The sequence below is a fragment of the Dermacentor silvarum genome, chromosome 11 (genome assembly GCF_013339745.2).
Source record: "Dermacentor silvarum isolate Dsil-2018 chromosome 11, BIME_Dsil_1.4, whole genome shotgun sequence".
Classification (NCBI taxonomy): domain Eukaryota; kingdom Metazoa; phylum Arthropoda; class Arachnida; order Ixodida; family Ixodidae; genus Dermacentor; species Dermacentor silvarum.
Genome location: NC_051164.1, coordinates 64,008,139 through 64,028,736, shown reverse-complemented (window position 1 = coordinate 64,028,736; position 20,598 = coordinate 64,008,139). Strand labels below are relative to the sequence as shown.

Sequence of the window (20,598 nt, the reverse complement as noted above, 5' to 3'; positions counted from 1 at the left end):
CCCCAAAATTAAAGCTGGCTCACTTCAACCGGGAAATGCGCCTCACCTAATCGAGGCGCACAGTGAAGACGCCTGTGCCCGGCGAGGAGGCTGGCGGTGCCCGCGAGTGGTCGCTGAATGACGTCGATATGAAAGCTCACGATTAACATCGACTAAGCCATCGCCTCCTAGATAGCACAAGGCCTGCCCAATCCGATCCATGACGTCATGCTACCAGGCACGACTGCCACGGAATCTAATGGGGAATCTAATCTCCCGAGTAAGCAGTGGCGATTTCGACGTCACGACTTTCGTCACGCCGGGCTTTGCAATGGAAATTTCGGGCCAGGTGGCATGACGTCATGGATGGTAAGATCGTGAGGTAAGAGGCTGATTACTATAAGAAAAAAGTTAACGCCAGCCTTTAGTTTTTTCTTTCTTTTTTTTTTTTGTACCGTAACCCAAAGCCATTTAGATAGCACAAGATCTGTACACACTGCTCTATGACGTCACGCTAAATAGGGCCGGCTGCCATAGAATGTAATGGAAATGCTTCCGAGTAAGCGCAGCGGTGATTTTGACGTCCCCGCTTTTTGTCCCGCCGGGCTTGGCAATGACAATTTCGGCCTCGTGAGCATGACGTCATAATGCAGAGTGTACAGGCCTTGTGATATCCAGGCGGCATTGCGTAGCCCCCAGTGTTGGTGGCGCACGACGAGCTTGGTGGCGCAAACCACCACCCCATTTCAAAGGGGAGGCTCATAGCATCCATCCATCCATCCATCCATCCATCCATCCATCCATGTCGGTACGTAAGCGTGACGTCATGTATTTCAATGTCTTCTTTGTATCTTTTTTTCGTATTTTGAGTCGTTGCGGAGCAGTAATTTCAGTCTTTGGCCACCTTCAGAACACAATGCAACCAATCTTCACCGATAAAAGAAATATCTATAAGTCGGGTACAACTTTAGAAGGCAGCGGCATTTACTCCCTCAAAGGCGGATGCATACGAGCCTCCCCCAATGGGCGCGCACTAAAGACTTGCGTCATGAGCCGGACGGCCGGTGTCACCGCCGACGGAGAACATGGCAGCCCGCGCTTCAAGCCGGAGCGAGTCGCGTCAGCGGGACTAATTCTTTAGTCGCGGAGGAAATCGGCTGCTGCGCTTCGGTCATCTGGGCGGGGCCTCTCCTGTCTTCTTAAGTTGTACACGACTATAGACCCATGCAAACAGGCGCCATGAGAACTTGTGACATGGTCGTGACGTCACAGCAGGGAGCGCTCACATCACGAGCGTTTTTGCATTCCGCCTGCATCGCAGACCTGCTAAAACATACAGCTGAAAAATACTGCAGCTATCGAGGCCAAGGAATACTACATTCGGTGAAAATTTTAAAAAATCAGTTTTTTTTTCAGTGATTTTTCTCTATGCAACATTCGTAGACATTTTTTTTTTCTGCACGGACGCTATGAACAGCTTTGTAGTCACAGCAACAATTATCTGTGCCGCAAATGTTCCCGAAGTTTACCCATGTGACATTCGCGCAACAGCGGCCGAAATCTCGGTTCCTTTGTTACATTGGTTCTACTAGTCGGCGGCGCTGCTACGATTAGGTGCAAATAATCGAGCGGTCACGAAACATCAGGCTCTAAATATCGGTCGGAGACTGTATCCGCATTCCATGTGAATCACTGTTAACCTATCGAAAGTCCGCTTTGCTCTAAACTGGACGCAAACGAAATACATTCGACCGCTGTACATAACATCACGTGCGTACGCTGAAAATAGTTCGCTGTATCAGATAATTCGTCATATCAGATATATCATACATTGAATATACACAAACACGCCTATAACGAACCTAAAGGAAATTACGTGATGCGTCCGTTATACACGGATTTGTTATCGCCGGCGGTGAAACGCAACAAGGGATGAGTCGATTCATTAAAAAACGAAACTACGTGTACTGTAGGCAGTCATGTATGCCTATGCCTCAAAGTTTTCCTAGGCATCATTACCGTTACATGAGTCGTAATAAGAATTCAGTTGTGTTTGTATTGAGTTGAATTGCTGCCTTCAATATGATTTCTGCTGAGATGCAATTGAATGCCGTGGGAGATTTCTGCAGACGTTCTCGATTCGCGACACTGCGTACATCTGCTCCAGTCCACTTTCTTCAGTGTTGGCACAGCATTGACATAGCACTATCCACCGCAAAAGTGCATTCTGAAGCGTCGGGAGAGGGGGCTCAATAAGTGATGTCCAAATCGACGCCGCAGCGACGGTTGCCTCTGAGCAGCAGAAACAGATCTCAACGGCTACGCTTTTGCGGACTGCATGCGCCGGAAGTGGTTGCGGAGCCGGAAACACGTCATGGCCGCCACGTATTAGACATCACCCATTCACTTGGCAGCGGACGCCCCGAGTTTGATATATATCCAAAGGACAGTCCGTTATGAGGGAGTTACTCTTACATGAGTCATCATCATCGCCAGCATATTTATGTCTAGTGCAAGACGAAAGCGTCTCAATTTCAAAGCGCGGTACATAGTTCCGGGCGTAACTGGCTGATTATTAGCTACACTAAAGAGTTTTATTTTTGCTCGCTACATGATACGGTACAGCGATGCGTGGCATGTTAGGACCTTGCGCATGCAAGTCGTATACCGAGAACTACTGTGGCAGCTACCGCAGGTAACCGTAATAGCCACCCTAACCACGATCACTTATAGAAACATGGCAGCACCCATACAGCGCCGACCACCCGCTTCGATCCGAAGCAACAAAATCCGTCATTACGAAGTCTCAAGCTGAGGTCAAATCCTTGGGCATGTTTTGCCGTAGTTACTGAGATCGGCTGTTTGTGTTCACGCTGGTAGGACTGCAGACATGACACCGAGCCGTAAAACTGGTTTGATTTCTATTTAGCAAATGGCGCCACAGCATTAGCATTGGTGATGCGTTGGCGATGCGGAACGCTATAAAAGCCCAATCGTTCACTGCATCATTATTATACTACCCCGCTCTAGTATGGTACGCGATGACGGTAACGAGCAGACGCCAAGCAGACGCCGAGCAGACGCTGTGGCGCAGGTGAACATTTGTAAGGGCATTCGCCCGTACTACTCGCTAAGGAGGCTGCAGGGTAACTGCAGGGAAAGCGTACAGGTAAAGCGAAGCCCTGCTGTCGCATGCATGTAAACGCAGCTTATGGTTACGGCGTCGAAACATTTTTTTTTGCGTCGATCCACCAACCATGGAGCATGTAACAGAATCGCAAGCAGACGCTGAGCAGACGACGCGGCGCGGATGAGCATCATCTCGAGGGGCATTCGACCTTCCTATTGGTTAAGAATTCGTTCATTTCAGCCAGCACGGCAATGACGGGCATTACATCCACGTTCCTACAAACTTCATATACCTCTGGCTTCAAACGGCATCGTAACAATGCAAATACGATCAACCCAACGACTTTCCACGTTATATATAGATCAATCCACACCGATTACGCTTGCAAGCCGACACGTTTGCGAGCCGACAGACACGAGCCTTGCTATACGTTCAGAATACGTTTGAGTACTTGGAGATTTAGAAATATAAAAGCGCGTGCTAAGTAACGTCACAAGAACGTTTGAAGCCGCAAGAACGAATTACATTACACAAATCCATGTATACTACATATATACCCATCATTCCTATATGGTATAGCTCGACGATCACAGCGCCATAGTTCCTTCCGGTGGTTTTTGAAGAAAACTTCTTGAAGCCTCGGGGCACTCAAATTTTAAGCTAAGCCTAAAATTTCGCGCAAGCGCGATCACACAAATCTATGTATACTATATATACCCATCATTTCTATATGGTATAGCTCGACTAGCTCGACGACCACCGTGCCAGAGTTCTCTCTGGTGTTTTTTTTTTTAAACCTCCATAAAGCCTCGGAGCCCCGAAATTTTAAGCTAAGCCTAAAATTTTGAGCTAAGCCTAAAATTCCGCGACTGCGCTCGCGCAACTCGACGCCCGCGCCGCGGCAGCGGCGATGCGCGAGCTATAGGCCTGTGGCTTGCCACACGGGCGCCAGCTCCGGCCAACCTGCACCTAAAATATTCACCCAAATCAGCCCCCCTCCCCGGCGTGTTATCTTTCAGGTCGGTCGCTTTCCGAGACCGGAGCCCGCACCGCGAGGTGCCGGCCCAGCCAGGGAGGGGTCATAAACTTTTCACGGGCAGTTTGGGAAGGGCGCCCGTGGCGGTGTATATTATATAGGGAGGGAAGGCCAGAAACCGTCGACGACGTTGGACCCGTGCCGACTGCACCCGTACATCGGAGCGGCTGCCCTGGGCAGAGTTCCTTTTACTTTGTTTTTTCTTTCTTTACTTCGCCGTCTTGATGTTCTGCTTCAAATACCGCAACACGAAACGTCATCGTGAATATTCACGAGTTGATTACGCGAGGCTCCGGCGCGCGCGCGCGCGAAGCGAAATTGCGGTGCGCCGGCATTTCAATGAAAACGGCCATACGTAAGAAAAAAAAAAAACAGACAAAAAAAACTGGAAAGACGATTGCAGAGAGAAGATTGAAGTAATGAAGAAAATTCTTGCGCGAGTTGATGGTATATACAACGACTTCCCTCTTCCCTCAGGTTCCCTCTTGTACGAACAGTACAATAGGCAAGATCCAGAAAAAAAAAAAAAAGACGTTGTGGTATGTACGCGTGATTTTGCGAGTTTCCTCACATTTTGCGGTTAGCGCTAGCCGCGCGGAGCTTCACTTGAGAATGTTTCAGTTCAAGGAGACGTTAGAGAAAAAAATAAAAAGAGGAAAAGGCCTTTTCGATCGAGCTCTTCTGCATACGTCGCGGTGAAATGTAATGTTAACGTAGAGTGGCGTAGATAACACGGTAGAGAAATACCTAACGTGCGACGACGTCTCGCCGGTTTCAGTGACATCTCAATTGCACGACCACAGTTATAATCACTTGAATTTAAAAAAAAAGGAAAGAAAAAAAATCTGGGGCCTTACGTGCCGAAACCACGACATGATTGTGAGGCACGCCGTTGCAGGTCACTGAAATTGATCGGACCAACCAGCAAGACTACGCAGATGGCATGCTTAACAACTTTATATGGTGTTTTGATGAAGGCAAGTATTTCTAGCTGCTCCACCAAAACGCACAAACTTCCGCTGGCACTGCCTGTCTTTTCCTTCCTTTGCTTGCTTTTTTTTTTCTTTTTTGCTACTGCCAGAACGACACAATACATCTCTCTATACCTGATGCTACGCGAACACTGACAACGTTGCAGACGGGACGCGACAAAAAGAAGGAAAGACACAGGACAGCGCTGAGCTCGCGACTGACTTTATAAGAACGCATTCGCATACTTAAGTACAACCACCTATACCCACGCGCTCTCCCATCGATGACGTCATTATCAGTGCACATGAAAACAGCAAAACTCTGTAATGTAATGCTATGAAGCGGTATAAAAATGCGAATTCACTGTCATGCAAAGTTAATGACGGCATGCTTACACAACGCGTTCCTTTTTACAGCGAATCTGTTTACCTCTATTCCCCGTATGCATTCCCCGCATGCACTCCCAAGGGGGGTGGGGGTACTGTGGCCGGCTTCCGTCCGTATCACGGCGCTTGGACAGGAATGCGTGGGCCGATCCCGGAGATAGTGAATTACCGCGCCGACCCACGGCTGAGGTAAAGCAGGCTTCAAGCGGTCCGCCAATTTCCAAAGATTAAGTTTATTACCTTGGGTCCAAACAGAATCACATACACTCGGCATTGTAAGAGCAAACACTATATATATATATATATATATATATATATATATATATATATATATATCATCTGCCTATATTTATGTCCACTGCAGGACAAAGGCCTCTCCCTGTGAGCTCCAATTACCCTCTCTCTCTCTCTCTCTCTCTCTCTCTATATATATATATATATATATATATATAAGTGCACTTAGTGTAGCAAGTCGGCCTTCATGCGCTTTATTTGTTTTAAGTCATTTTTGATGAATAATGAGAGGGGAAAAGAGTGGCTACGGCGCATGTGCACGTGGCCTGCGCTTCTGTGTTTTTAACGTCACGCGCGTCGACAGTGCCAGCGCGACTTCAGCAGAGGTCGCATGACCGCGGCGGCGCTTGTGTCGGCGTAGTGTGGTGCCGTATAAAAAAATGGCACAGTTTCGCCCGAAAGGCGAAGCATCCATTGCGATAGCAAATTAGTAGAGAGCTAGCTATACGGAGTAAGGATAGTAGTTTTATCAGCTGTATAAACTTGGACATGCAGCAGCACCAGCAACGCGCAGAACTGTTGTCGACGCCGTCGGCGTTTTGCCCGCGTTCGCAGCGAACGCGCGCGGCGTTGGTGACTGTTGCCGGTGCCTCTGGGGGCGGCTCGGAGGTTTTCGACGAGATCAGAACGGGACACTCGTCGAGCAGCGTCGGAAGTCTTTACCACCTTCTCGCCTCGCAACTTTTTTTATATAATGACGCATTTGGTGCCGCAGCTAAACGTCGCCTTCCCTCCCACCCTCCCGTCCCCCCACGGCCGTTCGCGCGACGGAAGAAGTCGCGTTTGCTCTCTATATATGGTGATTGTAAACGAGGAAAGAGACGCTTAATTCTGCAGCCCTTCAAGGAGCACGGCGCGCGTCCCTCGCGCGCTTTCACTCGCACATACAGCGTACGGCACGCCGCGACGATTTCATCGCCGTTGGACGTCATATGGAACCTCACGACGACGACGACGCCGACGACAGAAATCCGCTTTGAGCGTCCATATAATTGCTATCGCAATAAAAAAACACCGTATATCCACGGGGTGAATGATGATGAGTGGGCGAAGCTCCGGAGGGAATCATCGGTAAACCGTGAATCTTCCGTGTAATTCGCCCAGTCTCGCCGCACTAAATCGAACGTTTGACTTCCACCAATGACACGCGCCATATGTGACGTCATTCCTATTTTATAACAGCGCCCTTCATTATAATTGCACCATCTCCCGCTTAAGGGGACGCTAGCACAAACGCGTTAGAAACGTGCAGCACTCTCTAGTAAGGGGGAGAGGCCATAGCGTCTTACGCAGCCGTTTACACATGCCGGAACGTGCACCGCGTTTGCCGACGCCATCACATGACTGCTGAGAGAGTATAACCCCCGTATTCATAAACGCTCCTCGACTTGAACTTGACTTGCCACCGCCTTCAACGCGTTTCGAACGCGCTGCCCAAGGCGGTGGCAAGTCAAGTTCAAGTCGAGGAGCGTTTATGAATACGGGGGTAAGGCGGAGAGGCCACAGCGTCTTACACCAGCTTCTTACACGGGCCGTAACGCGCTAGCACAAACGCGTTAGAAACGCGCAGTCTTTCGTTAATGTTGGGTATTTATTGTCATCGTGGTGCGTGTGTCCATGTGCGCTTCGTGGCGTAGTGGCTAGCGCCGCGCGTTCGGAAGCGAGGGGTCCCTGGTTCGATTCCGCGCTACGGACACAACTTTCGGAATTTTTTTTTCATAAAAGTAGACGTGGCTACCTACTACTACTACTACTACGACGACGACTACTACTACTACTACTACTACTACTACTACTACATACTACAGAGGAGGGACAGACCCACACCCTAAGGAGCTTCGCCCCTAAAATGTATGATTTCATCATGTATGCAGCCTAAACAGCTTCGCTGGTAATTCGTCCCCATATGAGTCTTGCGGCCCCACGAATTTTTTTTCCTGATGGTAGTCTCCCTCGTAGTATGATTGCTAGGTGCGGAAAGAATTGTGGTATCTTCAAAGATTGGAAGCACAGATCAATCACGCAAAGATTGCATGCCAGTAAATTTGCATTCTTAAACCGCTTCATAGTACAGCGTTAGATTACAGGTGTTCTCAGTTTGCCTGTGCACTGATAATGACGTCATCGATGGGCGATCACGTGGGTGGTACTTAAGTATGCGTATGCTTTCTAATAAAGTTAGTTGCGATGTTCAGCGCTGTCCTGTGTCCTTCCTGCCTTTCTGGTCTTGTGCCGCCCCTTCAAGATGTTCGACCAGTACCAGCTTGCCCAAATGCCGATTCTTCTAAATGAACGCTATCGTCCTCGTTACCCGGCGACGAAACACTCGACGCGCGCGTACCAATCGGAGAGGCCCCCGCAAGCGTGCGACGCCCCCTGGCAGCCACTCGTGAAACTACGCGGCCAGCCCACCACACACAAACGGAAATTCGCGAGCGCGCACGCATTCAGCTAGATGCGGACAAACTTCGTCTGGCTCCCAAAGAAAACTATTCGCTTTCCTTTTTCTCTTACAGCGAAGTTGTATACAAGTATGCCTAGGCTGCAACACTCGTGGTCCGACCACCCTACGTCGGAAATAAACCTATCGAAAAGTCGCGTCTCGTTCACTTGGTATATACCAAAATTGGCAAGGAAGGGTACGAATGTACGACTAACATGACTGATAGGTCAAGACATGAATAACATCACATGCCCGTCAGTTACGTCACGATTAACGATAATAAAATCACGTGTGGCGCATACCCGCATTAGCTATGCGGGTATAAGCCAGGGACAAGACAGGAAAGGAAGAAAGAAAGAAAGAAAGAAAGAAAGAAAGAAAGAAAGAAAGAAAGAAAGAAAGAAAGAAAGAAAGAAAGAAAAAGGAACAAACAAAGAAGGAATGAAAGAGATCACTTGTGGATCATACCGGGGCCGTGCATTTCAGCTTCGTTGGTTTACCATCTGTACGGGGTGCATGGGCGATGAATGTTTTATTTATTTTTATTTCTTTATTTTAGTACAGCATAGAAAAAAGACGCAGCTAGTTGCACGTACCGCACAAGCTCAGACGAGCGCCATTGCAATGTCGGAGAAAACAACAACAACAAGAGAACAAGCCAAGAAATAGCTGTGTCGGTGCAAGGTACTTTCCGGGCCCTTCTAAATATGCAATGCGTCGTCTATGAACGTGGCCCCAAGCCTGAGCGCAACGGCAATGGCACTCCGCCGTATCACACGGACGTCGAGGGGGCGAGGCCAACTCGACGGAGAAGCGAGTTTTCTCCGTGCGGCGGTATATATAGCATGCGCTCGTGATCCACCGACAATCACGGTTTGCCAAACGGTTCGAGCACACTTGAACGGCTGATGTCGCATTTGAGAGCGTGCGCAAATCAGGTGAAATGGAGGGGAAAACAATAAATAAATAAATAAATAAATAAATAAATAAATAAATAAATAAATAAATAAATAAATAAATAAAGAAAGAAAGAAAGAAAGAAAGAAAGAAAGAAAGAAAGAAAACGTATCTCAAAACCGGAGCGTTTTCGCCCGATTGGACGTTTATGAAGTCGGCTTCTTTTATTATGTGATAACCCGGAACTAATGATATTGTCGACAGTGGTTCCACAGTGACGTGGGTACGCTAACATGTCGTGAAAAGAAGCGTTCGAAGCTGTATTTCGGGGATAGCTGCATTTACGAGTTGCACGAGATGAGCTGCAGACGGATCTTGGCTTGGCTTGGAGATGAGTGGTGCATAAAAGACGCTTCGACAGGAAATAGAAAAACAAAACGCGTAGGTGTTATCGTAGGTTTTTCATTGTATATATCGTACTACATTATCGCGTGTATTATCGCAGTATGATTATGTCAGTTGCTTCACTCAAATGTCTGAGCAGAATCGCTATCGCGGCCACTTGACATACTTTTCCAGCATAGAGCTACATCACCACAATCTGGCTACTGGCAAAACAAACAAACAAACAATCGTAAGGATGTTTCACTATAGTTTCACGGTGCCTTACACTAACCGCTGCACGATAGGTGATGTATAAGACATGGCCTCTATGACGTGTTTCAAGCTCCACAATTGCTTTTGGCTACTAAGATTAACAAAAGCGTGGCCTTCAAGATCCTCTTCTGTTGCCCAGAGAGAGTCGTCGTTGAGCACGCTTTGCACTGCACTAAGTTCCGTTGAAGCTGCCAAGTGCGGCCCCAGCTCGAAAAAAAAATATCTCTTTGCTTATGAAAACGATCGTGTGGCTCATCCTTTCAGAAATGGTGCAGTGGTGCCCAGAACGCTTCGAAGCCAACTAGCCCCAGTCGAATCATTATTGACAGACGAAGTATCGATTGCGATAGCAAATCATTAGACAGCTATACAAAATAAGGTTAGTCATTTTGTCAACTGAATAAAGTGCTGTAAACATTCGCTTACTAACTAAGTTAACAAGCACCACGTCACGCGCTCACAGGCAAACACGAAAACATCTCACTCGATGAACGCTGTCCTGAACGCTAGCACGAAGCGCGGCGGCAGCGACGAGTGCATTCCCCATCGCGCTGCCTCTCGCTTCAACACGAACTAGGTGCGCGAGAACACAGCGCACAAGAAGCCAACAGCTATCTCAGGTCGGCTAGCCTTCGAACCCAGCGTAGATTGCCCCCAAGATAGAACGCGCGCGGCCACGCTCAGCCGGAGTAGAAGAGGAGATGCGCACTAACCTGCACCCCCCCCCCCCCCACACACACACACACTTCTAGCACGCGCACATCTCCCCGTTCCCTCCCTTGCAAACGTGAGAAGACACCGCCGCACCGCGACACCATCCATCTCAGCTCACCTTTGTCAGCTTTCGCTCACACCTACAGTGTACCACGCTCGGCCGCGATATTATCGCACTTGGAGTTACGCGGAACATCACGGCGACGCCGACAGCGGAAATTCGCCTGGAGTGTCCATATAATTGGCAATAAAATCTACGCCCTGTAGAGACAGGTCCCGGTGGGTAACAAACAGATATCTGGAAGACCACGGCTTTGTTGGCTGCATGCGCCAGAAACGATTGCAGCAGCCCGAAACATGTCATGGTCAGCCGGTTTCAAACATTAAACATCTCGTGTGTGTGTGCGCGTGCGTGCGTGCGTGCACGCACCTGTCTTTCATGCTACATATACAGTTCAATGTATTTGCATGCAAATGTATTTCCGAGCGGCGCCGTGCAATGACAGGACCGCGCCGGCCGCCGCTGGTCTTTGTCCGTAAACTTCGTAACGTTTGCCGGAGAAGTGTACGGCAAACGAAGTCTGGTGACGCAGTGTCTAACCGCAGAGGACGCTAAACTAATATTCATCATCAGCACATATTTTATGTCCACTGCAGCACGAAGGCCTCTCCCTGCGATCTCCAATTACCCCTGTCTTGCACTAACGTATTCCAACTTGCGCCTAAAATTTTCTAACTTCATCACCCCGTCTGGTTTCCTGCCGACCTCGACTGCGCGTCCCTTCTCTTGGTATCCATTCTGTAACCCTAATGATCCACCGGTTATCCATCCTACGCATGACATGACCTGCCCAGCTCCATTTCTTCCGCTTAATGTCAACTAGAATATTGGCTATCCCCGTGTGTTCTCCGATCCACACCGCTCTCTTCCTGTCTTTTAACGTTAGTCCTAAGATTTTTCGTTTCATCGCGCTTTGTGCGGTACTTAACTTGTTCTCGAGCTTCTTTGTTAACCTCCAAGTTTCTGCCTCATATGTTAGCACCGGTAGAATGCAATGATTGTACGCTTTTCTTTTCAACGACACTGGTAAGCTCCCAGTCAGGATATGGCAATGCATGCCGTATGTACTCCAACCCAATTTTATTCTTCTGTAAATTTCTTTCTCGTGATCAGGGTCCCCTGTGAGTAATTGACCTAGATAAATGTATTCCTTTACAGACTCTAGAGGCTGACTGGCGATCCTGAATTCTTGTTCCCTCGCCAGGCTATTGAACATTATCTTTGTCTACTGCATATTCATCTTCAACCCAATTCTTACACTTTCTCGATTAAGATCCTCAATCATTTGTTGCAATTCGTCTCCATTGTTGCTGAATAGGACAATGTCATCTGCAAACCGAAGGTTGCTGAGATATTCACCGTTGATCCTCACTCCTAAGCCTTCCCAGTCTAAGAGCTTGAATACTTCTTCTAAGCATGCAGTGAATAGCATTGGAGAGATTGTGTCTCCTTGCCTGACCTCTTTCTTGATAGGTAACTTTTGATAGGTAGAATACCCGGCTTCAAATCTGAAGGTCGTAAGTTCGAATCCTACTCCAGTCCACTACATGTTCAGGCATGGAGTGGTGCCTGACACCGGCAAGAAAAAAAAAATATATTGCCGAGAGCTAGTGGGGCTATACTAGTTAAGGTGCAACCAAATTAGGAAGGCCCACTAAGCTTCATCAAAGTAACTCCCTCGCCTGAACAGGAATTGGCCTCCCTGGTGCAGTATTCGGTCACTACCTCCCTCATGACTCCGCCAATTAAACTAATATTGCAGTGAGTCAAATATTCTACTTCAGTGCTGGTGTAAAACGTTGGTAGCGACATAGTCGGTATCATGCAGTACGTTTACAATTTTCTTTTTTTCGGCGATAACACGGATGCGACAGAAAAATGTTTAATAAAAATTGCAGTAGGAGCAAACGCCACAAGATGTCATTACCAGCTTTGCTACTGCCGTTAACCGCTCGGTAACATTGTACACGCAAACGTTAAAACGTTTATAGATAAACTCTCGAATGCTAAGTTTATTTACAGCGCGACATGCACTTACAAGCGCACAAATGCATTAATTAAATACAATGAAACCTCTTCTTTTTAAATAAACAGAAAGCACAGTACGCGACAGCTGGCCTGCGTACACGAATTTGAGATTACAAGAGGCAGCTCCAAAGTTAGTACAAGAATTTAATTGTAGAGTGTCGCAGCATGCAGTTTTACGCGACTTTAGCACCAATTTGAAATTTATAATAAACCGCTAACGTCCGGTTCGATTCTATCAATATAAAGCACATTTTTCATGCATTTCAGCCAGCTGCCAGCCCCTCTAATTTAAAAACCAATGTGACATCTAAATTATATATGCAAAGAAAACTATTGACAAAATTTGTTGATCTCAAAGTGTTATGTGTGTCACGAGCACAAAGAAAAAAAAAACGTGCCATTACTTACTCAAGATACGCCCCACTTCGCTTATGACTTCAGGCAGCTGTCTTTTTGAATTTGCTGTTGCCTTCACCTTGGCAACAAGGTGAAGGCAACAGCAAATTCAAAAAGACAGCTGCCTGAAGTCATAACACTACTAACTTCTAAATCCCATATAGTAAGTGCATTGCATAGAAGTTTTCAAATGAACTAAGCATTTATCATAATGAGCAACAAAAGACTCAGAACAGAAATGCAGTAGTCCGTAATCTTATCATGTTATGATGCGCACAATTTCATGACCAGAGGCAGACTGTAGAAAGCGAATAAGCGTAAGCGTTGTCAGTTTGGGAGAATGAATGGCAAGCCAAAGTAATGAAGACTTGGAAGTACGAAGCTTAGAAAAGAATACAAAGCAGACAAATACGTTTTATTAATCCAAAAATAGCACTTTTTAGAGGACCTATAGATCTTCGTTTTAGCTGAAGCTTTGGCTAGATGCAGAGTGGATAATTTTTCTTTTTTTTTTGTACTCCTTCCTGAGACTGCCTTCACTCTCGCCTATGGGAGGGGGGAGGGGAGGGTTGGCCCATTAAAAACGGCTCGACACTGAAAAAAGGGGAAAAAGGTAGAACTGAGAATGTGAGATGACCACCACCATCAATAACTGGTCATGCTATGAGTACAGATTTGGCAGAACAGAAAGTTGGAACTACGGTGGTTGGCAACGATTGTGGTGTGCTGTTGTGTGACAGACACAACACACTATGAAAGGAAAACACAAAGCGCTTCATCTGTAGGAAGCTGCACAGGCCTTTACTCATACAAGGGTTGTTCAATAAAGACAGACTGATGCTCTGAAATCGTTATTTTATTCATCAGCACGTTTATCATTTTCTATATGGTCACCAGTAAGTGAAATGCACGCATTGAACCATTTCTACCAAGTCTATGTATCATGAGTGAAGCCATCTCTTAACCTCTACTGAAAAATCGCCTCCTATGTTTAAACTACACCTTGTTCCGTGTCAAAGAAATGTCCTTTTTTACCATGAAGTACATGAAAAAAGTCAGCGAGTGTTGCATCTGGACTATAAAATGAACAAAGGGATTGTTGCAAAGATTTGGCAAACGGTAAAAAAGGGACATTGCTTAGACATAGAACAAGACAAGAAACAAGGTATCGCTAACACATTGAAGGCGATTTTTAGGAAGGTGGCAAAATGTCTAGGCATGGTAGAAACGGTGGGATGTGTGCATTTCACTTACTGGAAAGCATATAAAAAGGGAATAAAGTGCCAATGAATAATTTTCAGAAATAAGGATTTCAGAACTTCAATGCCAGTCTTTATGGAACAACCTAAATATAACGTGGGAGTGATGACAATTTTATCTAAGTGATGATAGCTCTTCAAAAAATATTCACAGGATGGTTTTAATGATTACCATACTGAGTGTGTGTACTCTAAAATTTGACCATTTTGCCCTAAATTATGCTAATTGCTGTGTACTTTTTTTTTTGTAAATATCCCCCAAACATGTGTGCATCTGAATGATGGCTGTCATTTTGAAAGAAAAAAGTAATAAAGCTTTCAACAACACATTGGCAGCACTGTTGTGCCTTCTGTGTCAGTGATTTGGAACCCCATATAAAAAAAAAAAAAAACAGGTAGAAATAGTAATAAAAAAGAAAAAGTAAATGAGAAACGACTTCTTCTTGGGATCAAAAGCATGCCTGCTAGAGCTGCCTTAAAGCTAAAATTTTCGCAGTCTGGAGCAGTTCAAGCACATCCCACAAGGTGACTGAACACAGCAGTGAACATACCTGTTCCAATGAGGTTTCATAACGTGATATACACGTACTTGCTTTGGATTTTTTTATGGGTAACATGCTATATTTGTTGTTATGCTGTTTCTGCTTCTAGCAATCAACTTTTTTCGAGCAAGGAATGCCTCAGCCTGGAACCAACTATATGACAAGATAAAAAAAAAAAAGAGACAAGAAGCAACTACTGCAAGTTGTTGCATTCGTCGTGCTACAGTACAACTGGTAAAACAGTTATGATCATGCTTATGAGATCCCCCAAAGTTATCGGTGAAACGGTGCCATGCATGCACATGCCTCAATCGTCACCATGATTAGATAATGCTAGTTTTTGTCAGGGCAACCTTGAGAAAGATTGGCTGCTAAAGCAGAAGTTTCTATACTGCTAAAGCAATATCAGTGCAACAACTGCACAAAAGCTGCTAAAGCAGAAATATTACAGCAGTAGTTGCAACGGTTCCTAATAAAACTGCAAAAGCATTGGCTTCCCTGACGTGGCGTCTTGCCGAAATGTTGGCTAAAGCCTGAGGTGTCCCTTATATATCCATTCTTGATATGTCATGCTCCTGTGAACCCTTTGTGCTGTTAAGGCCCATGCTCAACATCACTCTGGGCAAGTTCCTTGCCACTACAGTAAAACCTCGTTAATTCAACCCCCGTTAATTTGGAAAATTAGATAATTGGGACTCGTCCTCTAGTCCCGGCAGGCACATACATTATTTAATAGAATCAAACTCTCGTTAATTTGGACATATTGGGACGCACATCGATTAATTCGGTCAACTCTCAGAGCTCGGCGAGCGCTGAGCACCGCAAATGTGCGACGCAGAAGAGCAAAAACGGCACTAGCGTCTAACTTCGTTTACGTGAATGTTTAAAGCCTTTATTCTTGCGTTTACCTCCGTGCATAACACCGTGTTGCCCACGTACCTTCGTAACTGCGTAGGCACCATCTATGATTGCATCGATAGCCACCACAGTTTCGTCCGCAGTGGTTGCGGCAAACAGTAACCGTTTGACTCAGTGCGCATGTCAGCCGCGTGTCTTCAGAACTGCAAGATCGCCATCCATGATCGACTCGATAGTGACGGCGGTTTCGTCCGCAGCGGTTGCGGCAAAGAGTAGTTTCGTTTTGACTCTGTGCGCGCGTCGGCAGCGTGCCTTCACAACTGCGTATGTAATCGCCATTCATGATCGCGCCGATAGCTGCTGTGGTGTTGTCCATAGTTGTGGAAAGGGGTAGTTCTGTTTTGACTCGGTTCAAAGCTGTTGAGGATGAAGAGCACCGGCTACGTTGTGATGGATGGGCGATCTGTTGGTGACCAGCTCAATGGCGAAAAAATAATCGGGATGTGCGCTTCGTAGTGAAAAACGTGTATCAAATGAAGGCGCGCACCGCAGCCGCGCTGCTAAGGAATTCTCGAGGCCATTGCAGCTGTGAGGGCCAATCACTCACAACATTACGAGAACTGCAGCTTCCGCACTGCTATTGAGCAATACAGAAACAGGATTTGATCATTCGTTCCGTAAATAAAAGTGTGTTGACGTAGTAAGCAGTTGTTTAGTGTATTTTTTTTTTTTTAATACTCTCGATAGTTAGACCTTCGGTTAATTAGGACATTTTTTTCGGTCCTGTGAAATCTGAATTAACGAGGTTTACTGTATCAATGCAAAACAGCACTGAGTGTCTTTAAACTATGGTTCTAGACTAAAATGCTACATTCCTCCCAAGGCTGCACTAATGAGAACGCTGACGAAACTGCCAACTCTTCAAACTTGCGAACTCCATGTGACAACAAAGAAGCAGCGAACCCTTTTTTGAATCTTTGGGATTGCATTGAGAAATGCAGTGGTGCTAAAGCTAACATCAGTGAATTTAGACACTGCCACATTTAGGGCATATTAGCTACGGTAAATGTTAGTAAACTTGATCTTCGTTAGTTCACAGAATACGATAATTCAGCCATGCCATCCCTTTCAAGCAAACAATATAAGCGTTATCACATAGAATCAAATGTCCATTAATCTGGAGGCATTTGGCAGCACAACGTTCATTTGGATAAGCCACAGAGCTCTGAAAAATGTAATCATACTGATGTGACAAAGGACACTGCATCTATTATTGATCATGATGTTTATGTTGTGAGTCTAAGCTTTCCCTAAATGTGTGCTTATGTTTGTGTTCAGTACTTTCTTCCATATGTATTTATCCTGTTGTAAACAATTCTGTCACAAGATCTTACTGATGTCTTTATATTTGGACATTTATTGCTTTCACTCACTTACCCTAAGTAACACCCAAACGGGCCTTTAGGGCACATAAATAAATAAACAAATAAATGTTATGCTGCAAAGAAGACCGACACGACACAATGTGTGCACATGTTCCAACCGTCATCATGGCCAATTAACACTAGGCTGACACTTTATAGTTTACAACGGTACTAGACCCTGTGGGCACACTGGCAGACTTTGTGCGGGAGCTTCATGCATGCTCGCTAGGGTGACAGTGCAGTCAATTCGCTGCAAAGCTGCAGCACCATCATGATAATTAACGCATTTCTTTTTTTTTTTTTCACTTCAAGGTAAGCAGTCATCCCGTATTTCGGTTTATATGGTACTTTGCTAAACTGCAGGAAAAGATACACGAAGTTCAATGGGACATGGATCAAGATATGGCAAAGTCTGTCATACTGCTGATTTCGCAAAGTCAAGGTTCATTGAACAAGGTTCAACTTCATTTCAGCGTAGATGGAATTTTGAATACAAAGCACTATGTATTGTAGGAAATGGCTCCTTTAAAAAGTTTTGTTGAGTTCAAAAGAAAAATGGTTGTAAGGCAGTCAATGAGGCACTGAAAATTGGGTCACCAGCAAAGACAAACACAAGGAAACATACCACCTACCATACTACCGTTATTAGATTTGCCCCTATCAACACCCAAACAATCTCATTTTCCTATCTACTCATAGGCAGCTTTGTTCGAATTGTCATCAGTAAATTGCAAGTACACCATGAACTTGTGCAGTAGTTCAAAAGGATAGAAACTCGTGCCTGAACTGCAGTCTTCTCCTGCACATGAACTTTAACATAATTACACTGTTATCTTTCACTGCCATCTTTACTGTATTACTTGCAGAATTTGAATGTCCCAGTACAGTTTTCATAGTAACATCTTAGCTTCTGGCCCCGCAATGTGTACTAGTGAAGATCCAGTACTATGAAAAAAATGTGCAATAAATAAATAAATTAGAGAAACTAAAAAAAAAAAAAAACAAGTGAGAGAAACAATTCAAAACAAACTTTATGCTCAGTAAGCAATTCGAAAAGCAAGCTACAATCCAGGAGGACAGGAAGTACACAAACAGCATACGAAGCACTCAGGAGTAGTGTAAAGGTGTTGGACATAATACAGCTTCCATAATCTCCGTAATTGATGAACACCAGTGGACACAAAGAACGCATCAATAAACCCGTTTCTAAAAGGCTAACAGCATGCTCATTTTATAAGCTTAACCCGGTTCAAGTTTCAAGCATGCAGCATGCCCCACTGTTGGCCCCACATGCTTCTCTACCACGCGCATGATGTATCCACTAGTGAGAAGAAAAAAAGGCAGCTTGCAGAGCTGCGGATAAAGACCTTTTTATGACACATTAACGTTAGCAAAACAAATTGACCCAAATTAATACTGCACAGAGCAATGCCACAGCAACTGGGCCTCTCAAAAAGTTGGCAGGCATGACTATTCATCAGTCGCGACAGCTGCAAAAGAAAAGGAGGCTTCACAGGGTGCTTGTGAGCTGCAGTCCATAAGTTTCGAGACGCCCGATTCATATAGCACAGTACGAGAGTGGACCATTCAGAATCCCATCATTCAGTGTAGACAAAGCATTGCGTACATATGACGCAAGGACCAACAATCTCGGGTTCCTGGATTATTTGAATTCCATTAGTTTCAAAGGCAAAGACGACTCGAGGCAAAGAAAAGCGCAAGAATATTTAGCGGACAAGACCAACGTTCCCCTTGTGCTGTGCAACCGTGCACTGCCATCCCGAGTGCCATGCGACTGCTAATGAGCTGGGTGGTAGCACTTGCCAATGCAACAGATTGCGTACGCTTGCGCTGTTGCGTGTAGGCCTGGTGCTATGATGCCGGTCCGGTTAGAAGAGAACCTACTCAACCCAGTGATCGGGCAAAAGCCACTAAGGCACAGCTGGCAGAGACAAAGACTTACCTTGGCAGCACAGATGGTGAAGCGAGGGCACCAACTTAACAATGACTTTTCGGTGCTTGCACATTCTAACAAGGTTTTAATGAGGAAAGTGGCATACTGTGATATAAAGAGATGATTTACAAATATGATTTCTGCCATCCAGTAGCTCCTGTTTTCAACTGAGCTTGGTCACCACTTAATGCGCATTCCCAATGAGCATGAATGACAGCTGTTCAACCGTCACTCAGTGTGGTAAAGTACACATTGTTTACATACACATTGTTCACGGAGTACATGTGTGGTAAAGTACATGTGTGATAAAGTACACTTTGCCACACGGATCCGTGTGGCAAATTAGTAGCACGCAGCTAAGTGCGTGAAGCTCATTTGTTCTCGAAAGCTTGCGTTTCGCTTATTCCACATTCTTGCTATCTCGCGTTCCGTATTCATCAAGAGATCGCAGCTGTGCCATGAGCAGGTCTGTATTCCTCTTTCCTAGGAAAATGAGAAACCTTTGGCGGACCCCGAAAACATCCGAACCTAACACGCGTTGTTCTCCGCAGGACATGTTCTGTTATGCCATGTCAGGTGTGTATCCATTCAGAACAGCACCGAAAAACTGAGCAGCAACAGATAGTATAACTTATAACCCCAGTCAGATGGGCAAATTTAGTGACACGTTGAGCAAGTGCCCTTCGCTGCACAAAATGTCACTATGGTGGCAGTGCTGCAATATGGGAAAAGAAAGCACCATTTGAAATTGATGGGAATGCTGATCGGTTAAGTTATATTAGGCAATACGTATTTGTAAAAATAACATTAACCTGGTTAATCTCAATGAACGAAGACATAACGCCGCTGCATCCAACACCCGAGCAACATGCTGTGTGTTTGGAAGATGACAATGGCAAAGCGTCGGCGGCTTTCATTGGCAGAGGAAAAATGTTGGTTTCCACAAGCATGGACGCCTATAACATTTCAAATCACACAGAAAAAGAGTGCTTTCAGTATTAATGGTGACCCAGCATTGAGTATTATTACCTTACTTATTTTTGAAGCACTGCTATCGAGGCTATATGCTTCTGTGCAGTGAAGCGAGTTTGACAAACACAGTGGCAGGCACAATGGCATTACACAGTGAATATCGCTAGACCTTTCTGTGTGACAGCCTGTGAACGGCACTACCAGCGAAGTCAGTGTCACTTCATTTTTGTCCGTCTGACAGGGATATTAATCGTGAAGGTCTAACCCAGCAGAGGGAGGCAGAAAGCCATTCATACCTGGTTATATCCTGTAAGTGCATGAATGGGCATGCAGTGCAGCCTATTCAATTACCGTATTTATTCGACTATAAGACGGGAGTGCCCCCCCCTCAGTTGGGGAATGCAAGAAAAAGAGCTATACACGCTAATATAAGGCGACACAGAGTAGCCGACGGATTATTCAGATTAGGCAGAGATTGCCCGAAATAATCGAAAGTCCTCTCGTCTTTAGGAAATAAAGAAAATGAATTGGTGAAAACATTTCGTTGAGGAGTGGCTGTATGGCAGCGTGTGCCGCGCTGCCTGAAGCTACATCGT

At 45.6% G+C, this 20,598-nt stretch overlaps 1 protein-coding gene and 1 non-coding gene across 2 annotated transcripts in view; both read right to left on the bottom strand.

Moving 5' to 3' along the window:
- The window catches only part of LOC119433733 (inaD-like protein), a 233,597-nt gene that overhangs the window by 89,040 nt on the left and 123,959 nt on the right, over window positions 1-20,598 (bottom strand).
- LOC119434214 (U2 spliceosomal RNA) lies at window positions 5,639-5,827 on the bottom strand. The gene has a single exon (XR_005188588.1). It is a non-coding gene; the product is annotated as a U2 spliceosomal RNA (small nuclear RNA).